At 43.2% G+C, this 14,840-nt stretch overlaps 1 pseudogene; it reads right to left on the bottom strand.

Annotated features, from left to right (window-relative positions):
* Positions 1-486: 486 nt before the first annotated feature.
* LOC109697068 (small ribosomal subunit protein uS2 pseudogene) lies at positions 487-3,484 on the bottom strand (annotated as a pseudogene).
* Positions 3,485-14,840: the final 11,356 nt, after the last annotated feature.

Here is a 14,840-nt window from a genome sequence, read left to right as displayed (position 1 = left end):
CCACTCTCTCTCTCTCTCTCTCTCTCTCTCTCTCTGTGTGTGTGTGTGTGTGTGTGTGTGTGTGTGTGTCTGTGTTTCTTGTCTTTTTTTTTCTGGTTCTGAGGATGGAACCTTGCCTCGTGTATGCTAGGCGCATGTATGCTAGGCGAGTGCTCTGCCACTGAGCTACATCCCAGTCCCAGACTGTAGTTTTCTCCTCTCCCTCCTTCCTGCCTTCCCTTCTTTCTTTCTTTCTTTTTGAGACAGGGTCTTTCCCTGTAGTTCAGGCTGTCATGGAACTTGTGCTCCTCCTGCTTCTAAGTCCCAAGTGCTGAGATTACAGATGTGTACAACCACACCCAACTTGTAGTTTTCTTTGTATGCTATAGGCTGAGCCTTTGAAGACCTGTTAAGATAGAAATTTTTGCTCGAGCTACCTGCTCACTCTGCCTGGCATGTACACAATACCAAGGTTACTTAGGAGCCAAAGGCTTCCTGTTGCCTCTCTTACACCGATTCTGCAGTGCCTTTGCCCAAGTACTGAAGAAATTGAAGAGCAAAGTGGCAAAATGAAAATTGACCTTTTAGGCAAGACATATGTATGGAACATTATACTAAAGTAACGTCTGTGGAAATAAGCAATTTGATGAAAGCTTCATTTGTATGTTTTGGAGTTAAAGAGGTTTCTCCTTGGTACCACCAGCCCTGCTGTGGTTTTCTTTTTTTGGGGGGGTATGGTACTAGGGTTTGGGGATTGAACCCATTAGATATGCTAGTGGTTAGGCAGGTGCTCTACCACTTCAGCCATGCCCCTAACCTCTTTGTTTTTATGTTTTTGAGACCAGGTCTCACTCTACCTTTTGCCTGGGCTGGTCTTGAACTGGAGCTCCTCCTGCCTCCACTTCCCCCAATAACTGAGGTTACAGGCATATATCACCACACCTGGCCATGTTATGTGTGCTGACAGAATAAAAAAGGCCTGCTCCCTGCTATTTAGGAGAATCTCAGTTGCTTCCCCCCATCTTTTATTCTGCCAGAATACATTACAATAAAATTTATTGTCTTAGCCATTTTAAGTATACAGTTCAGTGTTACTAAATACATTCACATTGGGCCAGCATGGGGGTACATGCCTGTAATCCCAGATTTGGGGAATCTGGGGTAGGAGGATTGTGAGTTCCTGGCCAGCCTGAACTACATAGCAAGACTCTGTCTCAACAAAATACATTCACATTGTTGTGCAGCCATCACCACTGTCCACTTCCAGCTCCACAACTCTTTATCTTGTGAAATTGACACTCTGTACCCACTAAGCAACAACTCCCCATTACTCCAGCCTGACAGGTACCCTCTGATATCTATGTCAATGAATTTGACTACTCTAGGGACTTCATATAAATGGAATTATGGTATATATCTTTTTGTGACCAACTTACTACACTTAGTGTAGTGTCCTCCAGATTCACCTATATTGTGGCATGTGTCATAATTTTCTTCTTTTTAAAGGCTGAATAACATTCCCAAGTTGTTTTTACAGTCTTCATTTGTTTTTTTTTTTTTGTTTGCAAGTATTTTATTGAGAATTTTTGCATCTATGTTCATCAAGAAAATTGTGCTATAATTCCTTTTATTGACTTCTCCTTAACTGGTTTTGGTATCAGGGTACCTGTTTCATAGAATGGGTTTGGTAGTGCTCCTTCCCTTCCCATTTCAGGGAACTAGTTTGGGAAGCATTGGGGTTAGTTCCTCTTTAAAGGTCTGGTAGAAGTCAGCAGTGAATCCATTCAGTCCTGGGCTTTTCTTTGTTGGGAGACTATTGCTGCTTCAATCTTATTGCTTATTTATATACCCCTTGCAGTTTTCAATATGCTTTCCCTGCTCAGTATGCCTAATATTTTAACTATAATATGATGTGGGAAGGCTCTTTTCTGGTCTTGTCTGTTTTGAGTCCTAAAAGCCTCCTATCCTGGATGAATACCTCTTTTTCAAGATTTGGGAAGTTTTCAGCTATTATTTTACTGAACATGTTTTCTATACCTTTAGCTTGCTCCTCCTTTCCTTCTATGCCCATGATTTGTAAGTTTGATCTTTTAATAGTTTCCCAGAAGTCTTGCATGTTTCATTCATACTTCTTTGTTTTTATCTTTCCTTCATCTGCATATTTTAGCACATCTGCCTTGTCTTTAAGCCCTGATATTCTGTCTCCAATTTGATCCAGTCTACAGGAGAGACTTTCAACTATGTTTTTTATTTTACTTACTGAACTTTTCGTTTCCAGAATTTCATATTGATTTTTTCAGAATCTCTATATCTTTATTGAATTCTTCTTTCATGTCCTGCATTGTCTTCTTTTTTCATTCAGCTCTTTATTTGAGTTTTCTTGGAATTCATTCTGGCATTTATTTGTGTCCTCTTTAATTTCAGTGATCATTCTTATAATCATTTTTTAAAGAATACATTTTATGAGATTCTATCCACTTCCATTAGTGTTTGTTACTATGGAGTTCTTGAATTTTGGAGAGGTCATGTTGTCTTTTTTTTTTCTTCAGATTTCTTTTCTTTTCTTTTTTTTTGTGCATTGGGATTTGCACATCTGAGGCCAAGTTGTTGGTTGGAGGTTTTAATTACCTACTCTTTTTCATTTTCTGTTTTTTTAAAGTGGTATTTATTTTCCATCCACCTTCTTTTGATTTTACTGAAAAACAGCTTCCTGCCCATTCAGTAGCCTGAGCAGTGGGAGCTGTAGACCAGTTCTCAGTAGGGGTTAGGAGCTCTAGTCTTCACTAGGGAACTGCTGGATAGGCACAGACAGTACTCACACACCTTCAGACCAGTCTATGACCTCAGGCTGAGTAGCAGTGAACTAAGGAGCTGGCTCAGTTCATTTGTCCTGAAGTTCATCCTTGGTTATAGCCTTTTCAGCTGTAGCCTGCTCTTCCTTTTCAATTTCTTCAGGATCTTTGTAGAAGTAAAGATTGGGGGCCTGATGTTCATGCACAGAACTTCCCAGCACATCAGACTTAATGAGGTTGCACAGGGTGGCAATGTCCACACAGCGCAGAGGAGAATCTGCATTACACAGAGCAATTGATGGTAGGCTAGCTGACATAAGATACCTCTGTGAGAGGCTAGTCATCAGCCCTGGGATCAGTCACCACCAGAAGCCACAGCTCTAGGAAGGCTTCCTGGATCTAGTTAGTGAAGTGGCCAGCAATTAGAGTGGCTCCAGTGGCAACACCAAACTTCAGCATGGCCTGCTGGCCAGTATTCCTGGAGGACATGACACTGACATCAGCAGGATTTTCAGTGGCAACAATGACATGAGTTGTGAGTAGGAGCTTATCCCAGGTCATCCTCAGATTTAAGACATAGATACCATCACTTTTCCTTTTGTAGATGCACTGTTCTATCTGGCAATCAAGGTTGGTGCCACCTAAGTGGATTTCTGCTGCAAAGAATTTGAGGACATCTCCTTCATTTGCAGGACATCAAGGCCTCCAGACATTACGTTAAAGTTTCCTTTTAAGTTACAACAAGAATCAAGAACAAGAACATATGGACCCCTCCCTGGGTAGCGAGAAAAAAAGCTCGCCTATTGTTTTTTAGCTGAAATACTCTCAATGTTCAGGCAGGACAGTGTAGTGGCCGAGGTGAAGTGCTATTTCTCACCACTGGATTGGGTTTATGGCTCAGGAGCCAAGCACTGGCTCCACGTGCTCAAGGCACTGGGCCTGATCCCTAGCACTGCTCAGACTGAGATGAACTAGCTGCAGTCTCTTGTAGAATCAAGGGTTGGTTGTCCACTTCTGGGCTGTGTTCACTATAAAAGCTCCCCTTTTTTGTGTACTGGGTGCCACTGCTGGCTGCAGGGAAATTTATAGCCTATGGGCTAGCAGGTTCCCACTTGCTTCACAAGGATTCCATTTTGTGTCCCCGGGGCTGCAAGCCTCCAAGCCTCGGGGTGATTCCTAAATGCATGAGCAACTGGGGGAAGCAAACAGAGCACTGAGTTCTGTACTGGGTGGCAGAGAATGGAGGTACCTACTCGCTCTGCCTGCTGCCCTCGGTGCTTTCCCAGCCCATCCAATATTTCACCTTCCTGTGGGGAGGGAGAGCCTGTGGAAGTCTCGTGATTCAGGGGGTCTGGGCTTAGGGCCCTTAGCCCTGCCTGGCAGCAAACACATGCTGGGATGCAGTTCCCAGGTGTGTCTAAGTGCTTTCAGTCCCCGCCCCACAGTTCATGTCCCTGTGGAGAAGAGGAGGCTATGGATATCATGTGATTTAGAAGGTGTGTGCTCAGGGCTCTGGCCCACCTAGCAGCCAAAACACACAGTCAGGAGGTAGGCCCTGGAGGTCAAATTCTATGCCAGCCACAGGCTTGATGTTTTGTTTCCACATGAGCCTTAGGTGATGGGATTTCTGGTCAGAGAGGGTGGGACCGCTGACCACCATTCCCTTCACTGTCAGAGTTTCTGGCTGTTTGATGTTCTCTGTGGGGCCACATCACACCCTCTCTCCACAACCACCCAGACACTGCAGCAGGGTGTCCCAAGACTCCCTGAGCCAAGAGTGTTCCTTGTTTCAAGTCCACAGAGTATCTCCATCTTAAACAATAGGCCCTTTCTCAAGATGGCATCGTGGTATTGCCTTCTGTGATAAGCGGAGTTACAGAATGTCTTTCTTCACCTAGCCTAGCCTTCCACACCAGAGCAGTCAGCATCTTATACCACCCTCCTCCCCCACACACCTTGTACTGGGTTTAAGGTTTGCAGAAGGCAGGGGATTAATTTGCAGCTAATATTGTTGCAAGTCTGTTGCTATGGTCCTTTGTCTTACCTTGTAACAGCATCTTTAACTTCCCCTCCCCCCCAGGGAGCCAGGGACAGGCTTGGAGCTGTTCGCTGCTTTTCTCTGTTGCTTAGGTTTCTCCATGCTTCTGTGCTGCTGCCCTGCCCCCTTTTTCATGACTCCTGATGCTCTTCCTCCCTTTCTGCCTTCAGAATATTCTTAATCTGTCTTGCAGTATGTAGTATTCATTTGTCTTGTTAGCATGCTCTGTCCTTGCCTTCAGAGAGAGAACACTGTGGCACCTGACAATAGATTCTTTGGAGTCAGCAATCATATGATATTAATTTTAGTTTGGTTCTTGACGCATGATGTTTGGTGGATGGCGAACTAGCAGCTAAGACATGCAGAAACAGATGCCAAGTGACTCTTCTGGGCAGGACCTTGTGAGAGGCTCATCTGAACATGGGGTCACTGATGGCTCCATTCTGACTTTCTGTCTTAAAGTTGCAGAATTTGGTGATACTGTTGCTGGCACCGGTGCAGCCTGTGACCAGAAGACTTCCAAATTCTTTGTCCTGCGTGGAAGAATCCATGACAGGACACGTGGGTGTAAATGGAATTTATTAAAAGCTAGGGGAGGGAAATACAAAAGAGAGCATGATGGAGCCCAGGTGGAATCTGGACACAGAAAGAACGTACTTCTCTTCTTCAGATGCTTTTAAAACCTATGCTAACCTATGGGAAGAGAGGAACCAGGTCATTTCTATCCAATAATCAATGAGTGGGGAGGGGAATGGGTGGTTCTTGGGCCAGGTGAGGTTGGTCCATGAGCCAAAGCATGGTTAATCTGAGAGGTAATATTAAATTTCTATGAGGCCCGAACTTTCCCTAATTTTAGCCTGCCTCACTACAGCTCTAGAGAGCTGATTTCTGGTAGCATATGAGAGATTCTTTTTTTTTTTTAATAACACCTTTATTGAGACATAATTCAATACCATATAATTTACCCAGTTAAAGCATGCCATTCGGCCTTCTGGGCTAAGATGGTGGACTAGATGCTCCCCTCATGAGACTCTATGAATGAAGATGACATGAGGATGGCAAAGGAGAGACTGTATTCCAAAGAGAGAAAGAGAGGAAGAGCATTGGCAATACCGAAAGAGGTGACAGCTGAAAAGCCATGGAGAAAAAGAAAGGCTACACAGAGAAAAGTAGGAACAGCCCACAGCTCCAAATTTGGCTCCTGGGTGGTGGTGGAGCTGAAGCCACAACCACAAAGTAAACTAGGCAGTCCTGGTGATAAGAGATTGGCAGTCCTTGCCACAGGATAGGCTCACAAGCCTTAAAATCAGGGATCTGGTGTGACAGTGACTCCTACTGCATGGCAGGCCAGCATTGGACAAGAAATCTATTGTTTTTTCACTCTCCCTATCTCAGAGAGCTACAGCTGGGTGTCATCTGGAGGGAGGAGTATTGTTTTGAGACTGAGTTACTTGGCGGACTTAAAAACAAGGCATAATCACAAGTCAGACACCTTCCCACCCTGTCTGGATGGAACATAGCCATAAGAGGGAATCCTGGGGAGGGTGGGTCAGATACCCACCCACTGAGAAGCTTGGGCAGTAGGGAGCTTGGTTTGTGAAAGGCACAGTGGTTGGTGGCTCTGATTCTGTAGTGAGGAGTGAGTCCCATCACCAGTGGATCACCACAGAAACTCTGAACTCTGAGCCCAAGCCTGTGGCCTGTGGATTGCATGGCCTCTAGAGCTCTGAGCATACAATTCAGATATCTGCACACACATGTTTATCACAGCGCTATTCACAGTTGCCAAGTTATGGAATTGGCCTAGGTGTTCATCAACAGATGAACAGGTAAAGAGAATGTGGTATATATATATACACACAATGGAGTATTATTCAGCCATAAAGAAGCAAAATGATGTCATTTGCAGAAAATTGGATGGAACTGGAGATCATAATGTTAAGTGAAGTAAACCAGATTCAGAAAGACAAATACTACATGTTTTCTCTCCTATGTGGAATCTTGGAATCTAGGTTTAAAGAAATAAAAAGACATGAAGATAAAAGGGGGACATTTTGGGGGAGAAACCAGTGAGAGGAGAGAGGGGGAAAAGAGAAGGTGATGGTGGATGAATATGATTGCAGTACCTGAATACATGTATGAAAGTATTGTAATGAAACCCATTTAAAAATTATAAAAAAATGAGGGGGATAAGAAAGAGTACTAAAGGGGGAGAATATGATCAAAGTACAATATATGCATTTATGGAAAAATCACAATGAAACCCCTCACTTCGTACAATTTAAATGTGCTAATAAAAATAAAGTATAAAGCTCCTAGACACCATCAATAGCTATAGCAAGGTAGCAGGATATAAAATCAACATAGAAAAATCATTAGCATTTCTATACACTAACAATGAGCAAACTGAGAAAGAATATATGAAAACAATTCCATTTACAATAGCCTCAAAAAAATCAAATACCTAGGTGTAAACCTATAAAAGATGTTCTCCCTCATATGCGGACATTAGATCAAGGGCAAACACAACAAGGGGATTGGACTTTGAGCACATGATAAAAGCGAGAGCACACAAGGGAGGTATGAGGATAGGTAAGACACCTAAAAAACTAGATAGCATTTGTTGTCCTCAATGCAGAGAAACTAAAGCAGATATTTTAAAGCAACTGAGGCCAATAGGAGAAGGGGACCAGGAACTAGAGAAAAGGTTAGTTTGGGAAGAATTAACTTAGAATGTAACACACATGCACAGGAAATCAATGAGAGTCAACTCCCTGTATCGCTATCCTTATCTCAACTATCAAAACCCTTGGTCCTTCCTGTTATTGCTTATACTCTTTCTTCAACAAAATTAGAGATAAGGGCAAAATAGTTTCTGCTTGGTAGCGAGGGGGTAGAGGGGGAGAGGGAGGGGGCGGGGGTAAGGGAGGGGGTGGGAGGAAGTGGGAGAAATGACCCAAACATTGTATGCACATATGAATAAAATAAAAATTAAAAAAAAAGTATATAATTCAATGATGTTTAGTATATCCAGACTTGTGCAACCAAAACCACAGTCAAATTTAGAACATTTTTGTCCTCTCTTAAAGAAACCCATATCTTTTAGCATTGACTCCCAGTCTCCCCTTTCTTTCAGTCTCCTTTTGTGTCTGGCTTTTTCACTTACCATAAGTAGTACTTCACTCCTTTTCATGACTAAATGATATACCCTCATATGGCCATACCATGTTTTGTATATCCATTTATCATTTGATGGATGCTATGGGTTGAGTTGTGTCCTCCTCAGAAAAAAAGATATATTGAAGCCAGTGCTGGTGTCTCACACCTGTCTGTAATCATAGCTACTTGGTGTATTCGATTTTTTTTGGCAGTATTGGGGTTTGAACTCAGGGATTTGTGCTTGCTAGGCAGGCAATTTACATGCCCCCAGCCCCAAACCATAGCTACTTGGAAGGCTGAGATCAGAAAGGATCACGGTTCAAGGCCAGCTTGGGCAAATAGTTCAAGAGATCCCCATCTTCAAAATAACCAGAGCAAAATGGACTACAGGCATGGCTGAAGCTGTAGAGTGTCTGCTTTGTAAGTGTGAAGTCCTGAGTTCAAACCTCGTCCCACCAAAAAAAGATTCTCAGACTGTGACTTAATTTGTTGCAGATGTGATTAGATAAGATAGTATTGAAGAAGGATGGGCTCTTAATCCAATATGACTAGTGTCCTTAGAAGAAGAGGAAAAGCAACACAGAAACAGAGAAGGCCATGTGATGACAGAGCAGAGATTAGAGCGATGTAGTCACAGGCCACAGAGCTCCAAGGCTTGCCAGCCACCACTAGAAATAGAAAGAGCTGAGGAAGGATTTTCTCCTTTCTCAGAGGGAATGTGGCTATGGTACACCTTCATTTCAGACTTCAAGCCTTCAGAATTGTGAGAGGATAGATCTCTTGTGTTTTCAGCCACCCAGTTTTTGTTACAGCAGCCTGAGGAAGCTAATACAATTGGCACTTGAGTTGCTTCTAATGGAGACTCAGTTTTAATATGTGTACATCTGAAATAATGTACACAGTTGGGCCGAGTCAAGCTCATTATCTTGGTTAATTCACACAAGAAGCAGGTTTAACTCTTTCCAGTTTGTCCACCTGAAACCTACAGAAGATGGCATGGGACCAAGCACAGAGGAAACCCATGTCTTCTGATTCCAGAATGCCAAGAAACAGTAGCAGAAGGGACACATAGGTAAGATAGTACATTTTCCTCTGAGAAAGCAATCATAGCAGTGACAGTAGCTGGCAGTGATCATTTTCTTCAGGCCAGGCACTGTGTTCAGCATTTTTTTCACAAGTGGCAGGCACTGCTAGTTGCCTACACATATATTTTCTTTCTTATCAAGAGAAACGCAAGCTACCAGGGTTGCAATGATTCCAGTGAAAATTATATTCCACAGCCTTTATTGCAGGCAAGTGGTAGCCTGTGGCACAGCTGGAGGCAATTGAATTTATGTGGAAGTTACTGTGGTTTGCCAATGTGGTAGTGATAGTTAGCTGTACCTCGCTCACCCAGGATTCATGCTTCCCTTTCATGACATAGAGATGGTGCTGGGAAGAACTGCCTCTTCAGGGCTCATGCTTCCCTTGCAGCTATGTGGACCCACGTGACTAAAGTCTGGCCAATAAAATGTGGACAAAATATAGTACCCCCCTACCATCAATTGACCTTGGCAAGGGTGAGAAATAAACTTCCCTCCACTGATGGCTTGTTTGTTATAGCACGTAGCCTACCTTGACATCTGGGAAAGACTTTTCTTTCTTGTTTCAGTCACCAACACTCCTTCCCTTTCCCCATTAGGAATAAGGGCATGATGGCTGAAGCTGCAGTAGCTGTAATGGCATAGTGAGGGAAAGATCTCGGGAACCACACAGACCCCAGTTCTGAAATCCTTGAGTCCCTTAAACAAGGCTAGTGTCTATCCATCTCAAGACTTCTTGGTGATGAGAAAACACTCCCCTGACCCCCCGGGCTGCAGCAGCCACTATGTGGTCTGAGATTCTGTTGCTCATAACCAAGCCCAGTCCCTCACACCTTTCTTCCTTTCTTCCTTCCTTCCCCTCTCCCTCTCTTTCTTTGTTTTTTGGTCATAATGGGGTTTAAACTCAGGCCCTTGTGCTTACTAGTCAGGTGCTCTACCATTTGAGCACACCTCCAGCCACTCCATTATTTCAAGTGTATCTCACCCAACCCCTCACAGGCACGAATTGCTAGCATCCTATTTTGTGGTAAGAAATTAAATTTTTTTTGAAGCTCATGCAGCTAATTAAGAGGCAGAAACTAGGGTTTGAATCATTGGACTAAAAAGTCAGAATATTAATCATTAATGTTGCTTTTTTCGTTTTGTTTTGTTTGAGACAGAATCTTCCAATATAGCCCAGGTGGCCTGGAATTCACAATCCTCCTGCCTTAGCCTCCCGAGGGCTGGGATTACAGGCGTGTACCATTACATATTGCTGTCTTGGCTGAATGTGCCTATTCATCTTGTGTGACATCATTCCACAAAAACTTAAAATTCTATACCCAAATTCAAACACTTATTTGTTTTAATTCAAATATATTAATGGATCTGTTCAAGCATCAGTCAGTATTGGAGGAGAATGCTTCATAAAACTGATCATGAAGACAGAGGAACAGGCTGCTTCATCAAGGCAACATTTAGTCAGAAATACATCATCTCTGAACTTGCCATATTATCAATTAAGTAAGATTGATCACATAACAAAAGAACCTCTCGGTGGCTGAGCCATTTGGTTTTAAAAGGCAACAACTTAAAACAATCCATCAAGCTCTCAGACTTAATATATGCGTATTCTTTTCTTAATGCAATTCTCCCCTTAGAAATAGTGTATCATGCTTTGATGTTTAAAATATACTTCGTTCCTTGATCGAACAAATTCTTTGCAACATAAAACTGTTTCTCCCTTGTCTTCTTTCTCTCTCACAGGATGCCAGTTGAACACTTCGAGTTCTCCTCTGGATGTAAACTCATTGTAAGGAAAACACAGCCAGGAAGGTGTGAGAGTAAACATACCGTGGTAGATAAATTGACTCCCCTAGCGGATATATTTAAAGCTAGGAATTGTCCCTCCAAACTCCCTTATCCTTATCCATGCCTCCCTTTTCAAGGTGACAACCCTGGATTGGCTACAGGGGACTGTCCAGGGTTGAGCACTTAACAGAGATCAGTCTCTTTCCTGAGAAATCTAGAGATTTGTTTCTCTGAGATTCAAGCTTCATCTGGGGCCTAGGACAGCAGAGATGTGACAGCTCAGAAACAGTGGGTGACAGGTGTGTGGAAATCTGATCTGCAGAGAAGTAAACAGTTGCGCTGATACAAAGCAGGAGGGGTGGGTTCCCTCACTTCCCAGCAAGTTGAATTCAAATTTAGTCTCCCCTGTACTTGCTAGGCAAGGCAAATCCTCTAGCACTTGAGCCACACCCCCAGCCCTTTTTACTTGAGTTTGTTTTTCAGATCGGAACTCCCACTAATTTTGCCTGGCTGGCCTTGGACCGCCATCCTCCTCCCTCCATCTCCTGATTAGCTGAGATTATAGGCACGCACCATCAAGCTGTGCTGAATTTTAGTCTTTCTGAGTTTCCATCATGAAGGCTCTGTAAATCTTGTTTTGGTTATGTTAATTTAAGTTGATTTTGGTACTTGTGACCACACCCTAATTAATACACATTCTGAGAGTGACTTGAGTGGCAAATGTGTCAAAGATACTTAAAGGACATAGCAGATGTGTTAAGTAAACCTGACATTTCTTTTTATCAAAATCTACAACCAACCCTAATCATTCAGAGTGGTGTTGCCTCAGAAATGGGTTATTCAGTCCCTCCCTTCTACTCCTCTCCCAGTTTTTCATTTATTGGCTCAACAAATATTTAATGTGTTCCTGCAATCAGCTAGGCATACTATCTAGGGCTGGTATGTAACTGTAAGAGGAAGCCTGTTTCCCCATGGAACTTCAGTTGCAGTGGGGGAAGACAGAAAATAAACAAAGGAATAGGTAAATTAAGCAGCTACTGGAGAGGAAATAAATATCATGGCAGAGATAAAATAGTCAGGTAAGACCTCTTTGAAAAGTGACCCTTCACTATTCACAATAGCCAAGTTATGGAAACAGCCAAGATGCCCCACCACTGACGAATGGATTAAGAAAATGTGGTATCTATACACAATGGAATTTTATGCAGCCATGAAGAAGAACGAAATGTTATCATTTGCTGGTAAATGGATGGAATTGGAGAACATCATTCTGAGTGAGGTTAGCCTGGCCCAAAAGACCAAAAATCGTATGTTCTCCCTCATATTCGGACATTAGATCAAGGGCAAACACAACAAGGGGATTGGACTTTGATCACATGATAGAAGCGAGAGCACACAAGGGAGGGGTGAGGATAGGTAAGACACTTAAAAAACTAGCTAGCATTTGTTGCCCTTAACGCAGAGAAACTAAAGCAGATACCTTAAAAGCAACTGAGGCCAATAGGAAAAGGGGACCAGGAACTAGAGAAAAGGTTAGATCAAAAAGAATTAACCTAGAAGGTAACACCCATGCACAGGAAATCAATGTGAGTCAATGCCCTGTATAGCTATCCTTATCTCAACCAGCAAAAACCCTTGTTCCTTCCTGTTATTGCTTATACTCTCTCTACAACAAAATTAGAGATAAGAGCAAAATAGTTTCTGCTGGGTATTGAGGGGGTGGGGGGGAGAGGGAGGGGGCGGAGTGGGTGGTAAGGGAGGGGGTGGGGGCAGGGGGGAGAAATGACCCAAGCCTTGTATGCACATATGAATAAGAAAAAAAAAAAGAAAAGTGACCCTTAAGCTGAGGCTGGCAGAGTAAGAGGGACCCAGTGATGCAAGATACCAGTAAAAGGGTGTTGCAGGCCAAGTGAGCAGCCAGAGGAAAGGCCCTGAGCAGGGCAGAGCCTGTCATGCTTCTGGAAGGGGCATCCAGCCAGTAGGACTGGAGCTGGAGAGGGAGAGGAGGGGGAGAGGGGCACAGCCATGCTTTGGATGCAAGCAGCAGCCTCGAGGCCCAGGATGTTTGACTCCACTAGAAATGAGAAGCTATTGAAAGGGTTTCAGCAGTGAAGTGGTTCATAAACCACCATATTAAAAAGATCCCTCTAGCCGGGCATGATGGTGCACGCCTGTAATCCCAGCACTCAGGAGGCAGAAGCAGGAAGATCATGAGCTTGAGGCTAAGACACTGTCTGGAATAAAACAAAACAATAAATAAATAAGTAGGTAAAAGGATCTCTCTGACTTCCGGGAACAAGGCTAATGCAGGTGGGAGGCAGTGGTAGTTTTGAGATGGGAGGTGAGAGGAGAGTAGAACAGGCAGGTGGCGGGGCATGGGGATGGTGGGAAGTGGGCAAATATGAGTTATGTGCTGGAGATTGAGTTGATGGTTTGTTGGGGGAAGGAAAGACTTAGGGATGTGGCCATTATTGGCTTATCCAGAGGATAGATTTGGGGGCCATTCCTGAAATGGAACATCCTGGACAAAGACCTGTTTGGCAAATTGGGGTATTAAGTTTCCTCATAAGGGAACTATGCTACTTTCCCTTGATGTAGGGTGAGGAGAGATAGATGAGAGAGAGAGAGAGAGAGAGAGAGAGAGAGAGAGAGAGAGAGAGAGAGAGAGAGAGAGACAACAGAAGTGAGTATAAGGTTTCCCAAAGATCATTTGTCATGGGTTAATTATCTCTGACAGGAGAACAAACTCCACTTAAAAGGCAAGTAATTATAACTTGAGTTGGCTTACAGCAGCGTGTGTGCCCCCCAAATCACGTGCCAGTTTTGAAGGTTGTCTATGGCTGTGATTGTCTAATGCTGGCTGCACCTTGCAATCACTTGGGGAGCAGTTTAAAAACATCACTGCTCAGGCATCACCCTGGACCAATGAACCAAAATCTCTGGAACTAGTGTCCAGTTACCAGTAATGGGTTTTTTTTTTCTCCCTAAAGCTCTCTTTAGATTACTCCCATGGAGAGCTGTGGCATGAAAACCGTTGGTAAAAAGCAATTTAGACATAGCTCGTGACATTTAATAATGGCCATTTTGATCAGCTGTTAGCCTTCAAGCAATGATTCTAAACTAAGCAATATCTTGAACCAAGAAAAGGCACAATTTGTCTTGGTTTTCTTGAGTGTTTTTTCATAACACAAAGTATTAAATGTGTCCATCATTCAATGCCAGGTTTTCATAAGGAAATCTCCCTAAACAAAACTCACCAGCCAATTCTTGTCCAAACTGCTTGGTCAGTCACTTAATGTATAACTTTTCAGCAGATGGAGTTTGGAACTGAAGCCATCGCCAGCCGTGAAAAATATCCTTGCTTTACTCACTGCTGTGTCAAATGGCAGCTCCTGGTCTGGCTGTTTGGAACATTTGGTGGCTTGCTAAGCTAGCTGTTTTCACGGTCGGCATTTCACACAGCTTGGCTTAGGTCAGAAGCAACGTAAATGGGAACCCTGAAATCGCTGAAGTATGAAATTTCCTGATTAAGGAAATGAGAGGAAATAAGTCATTAACTATCACCTACACACAGTGCCCCAAATTGGGAAGTTCTTTTTTTCTTTCTTCAGGAAAATGAAATGCAGAAGATGCTGCCGTTACAGTTTCCTGAAATAAGATGACAGATCCAAGGATGAACATTTAACAGCTGTTTTGGAACTGGTTCTGGGAATAAACAAAAAGTCGTGTATGGTTTCGCCACACTTAAAAAGCACAGGATCTCTGTGATTTGTACCCGGCCTATAGCATGCAAGAGGAGCCAAAGAAACCAGGCCAAGAAAAGACAATGACAAAAGGAAGGTTTAATCATCATGACGGCTGCAATTAGAATTGAATGTAAACTTGAGAAGAGGAATTGCTTCACTCTGGTGAGAAGGCCAAGGGAAGTCTACAGCCAGTGGACCAAAGGCTGTTGCTACAGTTCTCTCCCTACTCAAAAGACTTCAAACTTAGCCCGTT

This window comes from Castor canadensis, chromosome X, assembly GCF_047511655.1.
Source record: "Castor canadensis chromosome X, mCasCan1.hap1v2, whole genome shotgun sequence".
NCBI classification, from domain to species: domain Eukaryota; kingdom Metazoa; phylum Chordata; class Mammalia; order Rodentia; family Castoridae; genus Castor; species Castor canadensis.
This window is presented reverse-complemented; position numbering and strand designations above follow the sequence as displayed.